Raw genomic sequence first — 12,703 nt, 5'->3', positions numbered from 1 at the left:
ATTTGAATCTATTGCTTTTTAAAGTCTCGGAGCCTTCCTTGAAAGCCCACAACAGGTAAAATGTCTCAAAACCCATTGATATCCTTTGAAATGCTTGGCATTCACTCAATTTCACAGAGCAGTACCTTTAACTAGCCTTTGATTGACAGATCAATGGTTTCCACACAACTGCCAGGAGGTTTGTTTATTGATTTTTCCCTTCACGCTTGAATGTATCTGAAGTACCTTCCATTGATCCCACCTGCAATGTTTACAAACAGTCTTGTTCTGATAGACAGCTGCTGGCCACTTCAAAAGTAGTAAGTGCATTCACTTCCTCTCTTCTAACTGGAGAAATCACTAGGATGGTGCGGCCTGTATACAGACTCCAATCCACTGGCAAAAGTTCCGAACAATCAGTGTTAGTCCAGAGGGCTAGAAAAGTTGCTGGACTCCCTGGTCACCCCCCCCCCCCCCCACCCCCCCACACTGGTTCTAGGTAGCCACCAGGACCTGGAGCTTTGACTCCCACTCATCCCCAGTCCTGACTTCAGTAAGTCACCCTTATTCAGAGTACCAACATTTTGTTGCCCTGACCAGGAGACCTGGCTCTACTGGTCTCACACATCTGAAGGCCTCTACTGCTGTCCACCTCCATGACCCAGAGCCCTAACTCTGATTGGCCAAGAAGTGAAGATACATTGGCAGTACATTCTGCAAATGCAGAGCATCCTGTTAAGCCAAGGACCAGAATTGGGTGGAAAGAATAATACAGCACAGCTAAGAACTCTCAACTATAAACTTAACTAGCTTAAGCAAAAAGAAATAAACTATCAGAAGAAGTACTGGAAGCAATTGAGAAAGCACAGCACACAGGGCAAGCAGGAGAGAAGACCGGGTTTCCCAGAAGTCAATTGAAGGTCACAGAGATCAGAAGAGGGAGGCCGACAGTGGTGATTGCAGACAGGAGCAAGGGGAAAGCCAGGACTCTTCATTATCTACTGCAGCAAGCGTGGTCTTAAAGCCCTCACAGAGCTGACGGGTGGATGTCTGTAGTATGGGAGAATCAGGAAATGGCAGATGTGTTAAATGAATTCTTCACAAGCGATGACTGTGGACAAACTCCAGATCCTGTTAAGTTGGCTCGGGAATCTGGAACACATGTGGAAGGCCAGAAAACCATGTGTTCAGAAGAGAGTCAAAGGATGGAGGGGATAGATGTTAGTTGTGTTAGGCACTGGGGAGCTGCTGCCATTTCTGTGTCACAAAGTGCCTTGCATCTGTCCCTCTGTGCATCCTTCGGCCCTCTGACACCACCAGGTTACTGTCCAATGTGCAGGTGAGATGGGGTTACGGGGATACGATAGGGGAGTGGGCCTGGTTAGGGTGCTCTTTGAGTGGGTCAGTATAGACATGAGGGGCCTGATAACCTCCTTCTGCACTGCAGCCAGTCTATGGCACATTACGACAATGACTCCACTTTAAAAGTATTTCTTCACTTGTGAAGCAATGTGGAGTGTCCAGGGTTTGTGGGCAAGGAGAGATGCGGAATAATTTCCCTCTTTTCCTACCTCCCGACGGACTGCAACAAAATTTATTTTAGAGAGGAAATGTTTTAACCCTTTTTAGTGTTGTGACTTTCAGGAAAAGATAGAAGACAGGTTTTCTCGTGGGTTTAAATTAAAAGAAGCAATACATTTTTATTTATCTGAACGCCCTAAATGTAAAAACAACAACACCCACTCACCCATTCACACAAGACCTACACACACAAGAAAAGATGGCTGCAGAAATGCTGCAGATGGCCTGGGGAAAGCGGGCAGCGTAATCAAGGATCCCTCCCACCCAGCTTACTCACTTTTCCAACTTCTTCCATCGGGCAGGAGATACAGAAGTCTGAGAACACGCACGAACAGACTCAAAAACAGCTTCTTCCCCACTGTCACCAGACTCCTAAATGACCCTCTTATTGACTGACCTCATTAACACTACACCCTGTATGCTTCATCCGATGCATACCGTGCGGGCAGCACGGTAGCATGTTGGTTAGCATCAATGCTTCACAGCTCCAGGGTCCCCGGTTCGATTCCCGGCTGGGTCACTGTCTGTGCGGAGTCTGCACGTCCTCCCCGTGTGTGCGTGGGTTTCCTCCGGGTGCTCCGGTTTCCTCCCACAGTCCAAAGATGTGCGGGTTAGGTGGATTGGCCAGGCTAAATTGCCCTTAGTGTCCTAAAAAATAATGTTAATGGGGGTTGTTGGGTTACTGGTATAGGGTGGATACGTGGGCTTGAGTAGGGTGATCATTGCTCGGCACAACATTGAGGGCTGAAGGGCCTGTTCTGCGCTGTACTGTTCTAATTCTAATTCTAATTGTATATCTTGTGTTGCCCTATTATGTATTTTCTTGAATTTTGTTTAATTCACATTTCTTCCCATGTACTGAATGATCTGTTGAGCTGCTTGCAGAAAAATACTTTTCACTGTACCTCGATACACGTGACAATAAACAAATTCAATCCAATCCAGAAGATGTAGCATGCACCTAGATTACTTAAAGAATCAAAAAGTGACTTCAATTATCAGTCCTCAAGCGGGTAGTTGGAAACGTTGCAGGCTGAGATTCTCTCCTGGTTTACTGAAACCAACGGAGGTTGGAAATTTATGATGATGAACTCAAAGTGGCTGACTCCAAGCAGCAACAGGGCGCACAGTTGAAGTTGTGGTTGAGCCTCTGTGGCGAAGATATCATTCTGCTGGGAAAACGACAGGGCGCCACGCGCTACCTCTCTACCTGTGGGTGGGTTTCTAGGCAGTGTTCTTCCTTTTGTTGCCTTCCCTCTACGATACTTGTTCCAGATTGCTTGCGCTGAGCTGCCCTTGTGAATTGATAAGTTATTTCCTAACGTGAGTCAGTTTCCATTATGGGACAACAGTATCGATGTTTGCACCATCCACACAAATAGTTTGATGGGTTCAGCAATTGTCACAAAATGGGCGAAGAATGTCAGCCATTTTCACCTTCTTGTGGCAAATTGGTTTTTTTCACAACTATCTTTGCAGACACAAGTCTGGATACCTATTGTATCAGTTTCTGAAGACATTTAGACAATAATAGCTATTAACTCCAAAAGTGATCTGCCACATTTTGATGTTTCTTCAATGTAATGTCCTCAAGAGTGTTATGGGCCAGGGCTTAGAGAACCCCAAAGTGTATCATGGAGTTCACCTGACCCACAACGTTTAATAGATTGTGGTATGGGGAGCACACGGCCCACTCTACAGGTGTGGTACAGCAGAAATGGAAAAGTATTTTTTAAAAGCAAAACAATGTTTATTCTATGAACTCAAGTTAACCTTTTAAAACATACAGTGAACATCTTAGCAACCATTTATTCAAATACAACCCCCAAAGAAAACAACACTAAGTAATCCTTTAAGCTTTCCTTTTAACATCCATATGTCTTAAAAAACAAAACCTTTAACAGAAGCACATCAGGTTAAAGTCACTACTGAAAACATTTATAATTCTGAATTCACCAAATGTTCAAGAGATAGTCTTTTCATGGCAGAGAGAACAGCAGTACACCTGCTTTGTCTGGCTTCAGCTCCAACACTGAAAACAAAACTAAAGCACACCCTGCAGCAAACAGCCTAAAACAAAAGTAAAAAGCTGACGGACAGCCCGGCTCCGCCCACTCTCTGACCTCACTGCAGTAGTAAACACCCAGTTCTTAAAAGTACTCTCACTACAGATATTTATATACACACCCATTTATAATCACCCATTTCTTAAAGGTACTTTCACATAACAAGAGGTTGATTACATTTTAATGAATTCCCAGAGTCATGCCCAGACATGAATTAGTCCCCATGTCTGTACAGTAACCACAAAAGAAGGTCACCTGAGCCTGGACTCCACCTTGTCAAGGTAAATTGTCTACATTCCATGCTACATTTGATTTTTTAAATAAATTTAGAACATCCAATTTTTTTTTCCCATGAAGGGGCAATTTAGAGTGCCCAATCCACCTAACCTGCACATCTTTGGGTTGTGGGGGTAAAACCCACGCAGACACGGGGAGAATGTGCAATCTCCACACGGGCAGTGACAGAGTGCCGGGATTCGAACCCAGGTCCTCAGCCCCGTAATCCTAGTGCTAACCACTGCGCCATATGCCATCCCCCATCTTCATAAGTTCATGGGCATGTGACACGGGGATAACATTATTTAAATGCTTGTCTTGTTTTCCTTTATAATTGTCCGAATGCTCTTTCTCCCGGCGTTCACTGTTCCCCATTTTCTGCTCAGTATTGAGCCTTCTCTTCCTTTTTTAAAAAATACTTTTTTATTCTTCTTTTTCACATTTTCTCCAAATTTACACCCAACAATAAACAATAATCAATAGCGAATGTAATGTCAATCCCCATATCAATAATAACAGTCCCATCCTCCAACCAAACCCCCAGACATTGGAACACATGTTAACATAAACAAATGACAAAAAGGAATCAGGGATCACCCATCGTCATCATCAACACACACAGTCCCCCTCCCCCGAACCCTGTTTGATGTGATCCAATTCTCGAAAGTGTATAATGAGTAATGCCCATGAATTGTAGAACCTCTCCATCCTTCTCCTCAGTTCAAATTTGACTTTCTCAAGAGTCAAGAATTCCAGCAGGTCCCCCCCGCCACGCCAGGGTACAGGGTGGAGAGGTTGATCTCCATCCCAACAGGATCCGCCTTCGGGCGATCAATGAGGCAAAGGCTACAACATCTGCCTCCGCGCCCGTTTCCAACCCCGGCTGGTCCCACACCCCGAATATGGCCTCCCGAGGGCCCGGGTCCTGTTTCACGTGCACCACTTTAGAGGTTACCCTAAAAACCTCCTCCCAGTAATCCTCCAGCTTTGGACAGGACCAAACCATATGAACGAGGTTAGCGGGCCCCCCTGGAACATTCACACACATCTTCTACCCCCTCAAAGAGCCGGCTCATCCTCGCCCTTGTGAGGTTTGCTCTATACACCACCTTCAGCTGTATCAGGCCAAACCTCGCACATGAGGTGGAGGCGTTCACCCTCCAGAGCACCTCACACCAGGACCCCTCCTCCATACCCTCTCCCAACTCTTCCTCCCACTTTGCCTTGATCCCTTCTAGCGGCGCCTTCTCCTCCTCCAAAATCGCTCTGTAAACTGCTGACACTACCCCCTTCTCCAGTCCCCCTGTCATCAGCGCCTCCTCCAATGTGGAAGCCGGCTCCACCGGGAAGCTCTGTATCTCCTTTCTGGCAAAGTCCCAAACCTGCATGTATCTAAATATTTCTCCCTGCTCCAGCCCATACTTCGCTCCCAGCTCCTTCAATCCCGCAAAACCGCCCCCAAGAAACAAATCTTTTAGTGTCCTAATTCCTTTCTGCTCCCATCTCTGAAAATTTCCATCCCACTGCCTGGCTCAAATCTATGGTTCCCCGAATCGGCCTTTCCCTTGACCCTGCCCCCTACCTGAAGTGCTGTCGAAACTGCCTCCAAATTCTCAATGAAGCTACTACTACCGGACTCCCTGAGTATCTCCCCGGGGCCGTCGGGAGCAGCGCTGTCGCTAGCGCTGTCGCTAGCGCCTGAGCCTTCTCTTCCTGATTAAGTGCCCAGAGGTGCTGTTTTATGTAAACTTTAGAAACACAACTGGTGGTTGTTGTTAAGCATTGCCGAACCATTGAATTTTCACCCCACTGGCCCAACCTTATACTGCTCATTGGAGGTGTAATGGTACGGTGAGGAATTATTCAAAATTATTTATCTTGCATTTGATAATCTGTTGAATAGGGAGTCCAGTGGGAGGACAAGGAGAACCACTCAATGCTTCTGGGTGTTGGGAGAGGAAGAGAAGGGATGGGAGCAGAATGTGGAACATGGATGGACAGGGTCAAAGGCCCTGCCAACCACAGTGAAGAGAATTTGTCATCTGAGGAAAAAGGACATATCAAGTCACTCGCATAGCTTCTGTTTGGATGGGTACATGGTTGGTGAAGGGACGGCCTGTCATGGAACCTCCAGGAATATGTACAAAGAGTTGGCAGCCTTTTTACAAATGGTTGGATAACTGTCTTCCCACTATTTAAATAGTTCTTACAAAAATCACTCCAGATTTCTATTTTCTCCAGTCCTGCATCCCTCCGAGATCTCTGTGTTTCTCTCATTCCGGCCTCTTGTGCACCCCCAATTTTAACCACCCCACTATTGGTGACCGCATTTTCAGCTGCCTGGTCCTAAGTTCTGGAATTCCTTACCTGAATCTCTCAGCCTCTTTCTTCTCGGTTAAGATTTTTCCTAATACTTATCTTTTCGACCAAGCTTCTGATCACCTGTCTGTACATTTCTCTCTGTACAAAATTTTGCCCAATAGGATTCCTATAAAATGCCTCGTGGAGTTTTGCCAAAAGAAAAAGCACAAACGTTTGTTCCCCAGTTCAATTGTGATTCGACAACACAGCAACTTCAGATGGACCCGATTCTGTCCCACATCAGCCCTGCTTGCTGTGGGCATGTATTTACATGAAGCTGCCAAAGGTGAGAATGGTATTATCACTTCTCCATTGCTGTAGCTTTGTTGCTCCTCTCCCTGTCATCCACCTGCATATTTTTGTTTTGTTCTCTTAACAGTTTTTACCCATTACCTTTTGAAATTGATAGCCCCTCACTGCATACAGTTCCACCGAGACCTGTGCTATTCTATGGGACATAGAAACCTTTGTAGCATCTTTATAAGTACATACAGGCAGGCAACTTGGCCCATAGAACAGGATGGTAGGTGAGCCTGTTCCTGCTCCCAGCTGACTACCTACCCACTGACCCCCTCACTAATAATAATCTTTATTGTCACAAGTAGGCTTACATTAACACTGCAATGAAGTTACTTTGAAAATCCCCTAGTCGCCACACTCCGACGCCTGTTGGGGTACACCAAAGGAGAATTCACACAGTGGTTAGCACTGTTGCTTCACAACGCCAGGGTCCCAGGTTCGATTCCGACTTGGGTCACTGTCTGCACGTTCTCCCCGTGACTGCGTGGGTTTCCTCCGGGCGCTCTGGTTTCCTCCCACAAGTCCCAAAAGACGTGCTTTAAAGGTGAATTGGACATTCTGAATTCTCCTGTGTACCTGAACAGGTGCCAGAATGTGACGACTACACACACGTACTCACTCACTCAAAAGCACACATATACATGCATGTCACAAGAACACATGTTGCCTGCACACTCGCTCAAACTCAATGTGTACATGCGCATATGCATGCACACACAAACACAAACGCCGCGCGCACAGACACGTACATTCACACACACAGATACATCAACTCACTTTTAGCAGGATCAACTGGATATTGATCAGCAGCCAGAACACTGACCAATGTTTCACCTCACTAACTCAAGGACGGCGGAGGCCAATTAGAAACTTTATCTCAGGTCCCAGTCATACAGGGCAGGCACACATCTGATTAATGACTGCTCTGCAAATACTAATCTGCTAATTGGTTGTCTAAATGGGTCAGTTGAACACCTCATTACTTACTGAGGTGCTAGAGTCACAAGGAGTGTGAATGTTCTCTTAGTTGCCCCACTATCCTATTAGTGTGAATGTAAAACAGCAGGTTTTAGAATAAATTACTCTGTGCACTATATCAAGCTATGCATAAAGCACTTATTCATTGACGATTGATTTGTTTGGAGTGTACGATTGCAGTGACCAGGCACTGATGCCGGTGTTTAGGTTTCTATCAAGAAGCTCCCTTATTGCAATAACGGGCAGGGGGCTGCTGATTAATGATTTTGCTGTTATGACCAGGGAGCAGCTTCACGAGAAGATGACTCAGTTCCTGCTTGCATGGTCCAAAAAAACCATGTGGGCGGCAATTCAAAAAGCGCGGGGGGACCCCCTCCCTGAGTGTCGACTCAAAAAACAGGGATCTGTATTTGAAATTGGGGAAAATCAATCCTATCTTTGGGAGCGAGGCAGAGTAACTCCTGCTTGAGAATGCCATCTTTCTTGGTGAAAGTTCGGCTGTGTATTACTGGAAGGAATGTTTACTAGGGTTAGATTCTAATGACATGTCTGTGCCACTGAACGTAATGACAAGCAGATGCTTCCAAGAGGTTGAAGTTGCCCTCATTAAAAGCAAATGAGAACCTTAACCCTTTCACCAGCGATTATGCTGCAGAATTCAGCTAAATGTCTGGCCAGAGAGCAGATTAACAACTGGCTAAATTGCTGACGGTGGGTAGCGCCTCGGCTGTGGCGGGTGCCACACATGGTTGCGGCTCGGTGCGGAGTTCACTAACCCTGGTCAAGGTGCCACCATTATTCTCAGTATCCCTGGACTGGGGGAAGGGGAGAATTTTCCAATGTTCCCACTCCGATTCTCTTTCCACACCTAGTGATGAACTAAGTCAGACTTTTGTCTGTTTCCATAGCTAGTAATTCCTGGAGCAGGTCGCTAGTCTGTTCCCGCGGGCCGGGGGGGGGGGGGGGAGGCTTATAGCTTGAGGGACACCACTCCACATCAAACATGGCCGACCAGGAGTCTCTCTCGCTCTTACCGCCAGACATTGGCGTGTTTGGAAGGATTTACAGGTTGACACACTCGACCTGCTTGGCTGCGTTATGAAGGCACCTTCCTCGGCCGTCAAGTACTGGGGTGAGAGTCGAACATGGAGCTTCCAGCACAGAGGCAGGGATGCTGCCTACTGCACAACGAAGCCTCCTCCTAATGCTCCCATCTTTTCCCCATATCCAGTTAGTCCCTCTTTGAATGTCCATGATATTGGATAGAGGACCAGCCATTTACTGTATACATCCCTCCTAGTTACCATCTGCACTGAAGGCAAAAGACATCCAAACTTAAAATGCCCCCCTTCAATATGTAAGAACCAGATAAGGATTGAATCAGACATTTTGGACTGGATTGGATTTTATTTATTGTCACATGTACCGAGGTACAGTGAAAAGTATTTTTCTGCGAGCAGCTCAACATATCAAAAGGGAATAAAAGAAAATACATAATAGGGCAACACAAGGTATACAATGTAACTACATAAGCATTGGCATCGGATGAAGCATACAGGATGTAGTGTTAATGAGGTCAATCCCATAAGAGGGTCGTTTAGGAGTCTGGTGACAGTGGGGAAGAAGCTGTTTTTGAATCTGTTTGTGCATGATCTCAGACTTCTGTATCTCCTGCCCGATGGAAGAAGTTGGAAGAGTGAGTAAGCCGGGTGGGAGGGGTCTTTGATTATGCTGCCCGCTTTCCCCAGGCAGCGGGAGGTGTAGTTGGAGTCCATGGATGGGAGGCAGGTTAGTGTGATGGACTGGGCTGTGTTCACGACTCTCTGAAGTTCCTTGTGGTCTTGGGCCGAGCAGTTGCCATACCCAGGCTGTGATGCAGCCCGATAGGATGCTTTCTATGGTGCATCTGTAAAAGTTGGTGAGAGTTAATGTGGACATGCCGAATTTGCTTAGTTTCCTGAGGAAGTATAGGCGCTGTTGTGCTTTCTTTTTTTTTTTAAATTTAGTGTACCCAATCATTTTTTCAATTAAGGGGCAATTTAGCGTGGCCAATCCACCTAGCTTGCACGTTTTTGGGTTGTGGGGGCAAAACCCACGCAGACACGGGGAGAATGTGCAAACTCCACACGGACAGTGACCCAGAGCCGGGATCGAACCTGGGACCTCAGCGCCGTGAGGCGGTTGTGCTAACCACTAGGCCACCGTGCTGCCCTCTGTTGTGCTTTCTTGATGGTAGCGTCAACGTGGGTGGACCAGGACAGACTTTTGGAGATGTGCACCCCTAGGAATTTGAAACTGCTAACCATCTCCATTTCAGCCCCGTTGATGCTGACAGGGGTGTGTACAGTATTCTGCTTCCTGAATGACCAGCTCTTTAGTTTTGCTGGCATTGAGGGAGAGATTGTTGTCGCTGCACCACTCCACTAGGTTCTCTGTCTCCCTCCTGTATCCTGACTCGTCGTTATTCGAGATCCGGCCCACTAAGGTCGTAATGTCAGCAAACGTGTAGATGGAATTGGAATCAAGTTTTGCCACGCAGTCGTGTGTGTACAGGGAGTAGAGGAGGGGGCTAAGTACGCAGCCTTGCGGGGCACCGGTATTGAGGACTATTGTGGAGGAGGTGTTGTTGTTCATTCTTACTGATTGTGGTCTGTTGGTCAGAAAATCGAGGATCCAGTTGCAGAGTGAGGAGCCAAGTCCTAGGTTTTGGAGCTTTGATATGAGCTTGGCTGGGATTATGGTGTTGAAGGCGGAGCTGTAGTCAATAAATAGGAGTCTGATGTAGGAGTCCTTGTTTTCGAGATGCTCTAGGGATGAGTGTAGGGCCAGGGAAATGGCGTCTGATGTGGACCGGTTGCAGCGGTATGCGAATTGCAGTGGATCCAGGCATTCTGGGAATATGGGGGTGATACGGTTCATGATCAGCCTCTCGAAGCACTTCATTACGACTGAAGTCAGGGCCACAGGACGGTAGTCATTGAGGCACGTTGCCTGGTTCTTCTTTGGCACACCTGGTATGATGGTGGTCTTCTTGAAGCAGGTGGGGACCTCGGAGTGGAGTAGGGACAGGTTAAAGATGTCCGCAAACACCTTGCCAGCTGGTCCGCGCAGGTTCTGAGTGCACGACCAGGGATCCCGTCCAGGAACTTTGCCTTCCGAGGGTTCACTTTCAGGAAGGCCGATCTGACTTTGGAGGCTGTAATGGTGGGTATGGGTGAGTTATGGGCTGCTGGGGCACTCGACAGCAGATTGTTGGTTACCTGCTCGAACTGAGCATAGAATGCATTAAGTTAATCGGGGAGGGTTGCGCTGCTGCCAGAGATACTGCTCGGCTTCGCTTTGTAGCCCGTTATGTTTTTTAGTCCTTGCCACAACCGCTGAGAGTCTGTCTGTGACTCTAGCTTGGTTTGATATCCTCTCTTGGCATCTCGGATGGCTTTGCGGAGGTCTCACCTGGATTTCTTGTATAGATCAAGGTCGTCTGACTTGAACGCCTCAGATCTGTCCTTCAGTAGGGAGTCAATCTCGCGGTTGAGCCATGGTTTCCGGTTAGGGAACGTACGTACTGCTTTCTTTGGCACGCAGTCGTCCATACATTTGCTGATGAAGTCTGTGACGGTAGTGGCATACTCATTTAAGTTGGTTGCTGAGTTCTTAAATATGGACCAATCCATTGTCTCTAAGCAGTCATGTAAGAGCTCTTCTGTTTCCTCGGACCAGCACTGCACAACCTTCTTAGCCGGATTCTCCCACTTGAGTTTCTGCTTGTATGCCGGGAGAAGGAGCACCATCTTATGGTCTGATTTCCCAAAGTGCGGTCGGGGGATGGAATGGTAGGCGCCCTTGATTTTTGAGTAGCAGTGGTCAAGGGTGTTGTCGCCCCTGGTGGGACAGGAGATGTGCTGCTGGAATTTTGGCAGTACACTCTTGAGGTTGAAGTCTCCGGCCACAATGAACAAGGCCTCCAGGTGTTCTGTTTCGTAATTGTTTATAACTGTGTACAGTTCGTCCAGAGCCTTCCTCACTTCTGCCTGGGGTGGGATGTAGACTGCTGTGATAATGGCTGAAGTGAACTCACGTGGCAGATAGTATAGACGGTGATGCACGATCAATTACACAAAGACGAGAGTTGGATGCAATCGAGGCTTTATTACACTGAGATGTGTGGCCTCCAGCAGCAGCTGGCGGAGTGGCTGCTGTACGGGGAGCACACATATTTATACTGGGCGGAGCCAGCAGGCAGGGAACTACCCCCATACCTGCAGTACAGGGCCTTACCACAAAACACCTACACCGACATCCTCTATATACAATATATCCATCAGTGGTGACTACCACATTCACCCCCTGTTAAGATTGAGTCCAGCGGGGATGGTGGAGAACTATATACAGGTAGACATTTCAAAGTACAGAGAGCAAAAAAAATTGAGTCCAGCAGGGTGGAGGGGAAAATTATGTACAGAGGGATGGTGTTTTAAAAGTCCAGGTCATGTTACAGATTCAGTCGGTCCGGAGCCTTGATCTGCCGTCGGGAGCGCCGCAGTGCTGGCAGTGATTCCGGTGTCGGTTTGATCTTTGGTGACTCCGGGAGCGTGTCGAAATCCTCTTCAGCCTGGGGTGTGGGCAAGGGGTGGATGGATTGTCCTGGAGCGGGGGCTGCGGTGGGGTGTGCCGGTGGGGGGGGGGGGGGGGGGGGGGGTTGGGGGGGGGTTGGTGGCGCCGGGTCGGAGGGGGGGGTGTGGGGAACCAGCTAGTGCCAGGTCCCGGAGGGAGACAGTATCTTGGCGGCCGTCGGGGTACGCTACGTAGGCGTACTGTGAGTTGGCGTGACATAGCTGTACCCTCTCAACCAATGGGTCCGTCTTGTGGAGTCGTACGTGTTTACTGAAGAGAACGGGTCCTGGAGCTGCGAGCCAAGTCGGGAGCAACACCCCGGAGGTGGAATTCCTAGGGAAGGCATAGAGACATTCATGGGGTGTGTCGTTAGCTGCGGTGCACAGGAGTGACTGAATGGAGTGCAGTGCATCGGGGAGGACCTCCTGCCAGTGGGAGGCCAGGAGATTTCTGGACGTAGGGTCAGACAGGTGGGCAGACAGGTAAAGAGGTGGACTGTAGGGTCAGACAGGTGGACAGACAGGTGGAGAGGTCTGCAGGGCCGTCCC

Source organism: Scyliorhinus canicula, chromosome 12, assembly GCF_902713615.1.
Source record: "Scyliorhinus canicula chromosome 12, sScyCan1.1, whole genome shotgun sequence".
NCBI lineage: Eukaryota > Metazoa > Chordata > Chondrichthyes > Carcharhiniformes > Scyliorhinidae > Scyliorhinus > Scyliorhinus canicula.
The sequence above is the reverse complement of the archived record's forward strand: the minus strand, read 5'-3'. Positions refer to the sequence as shown.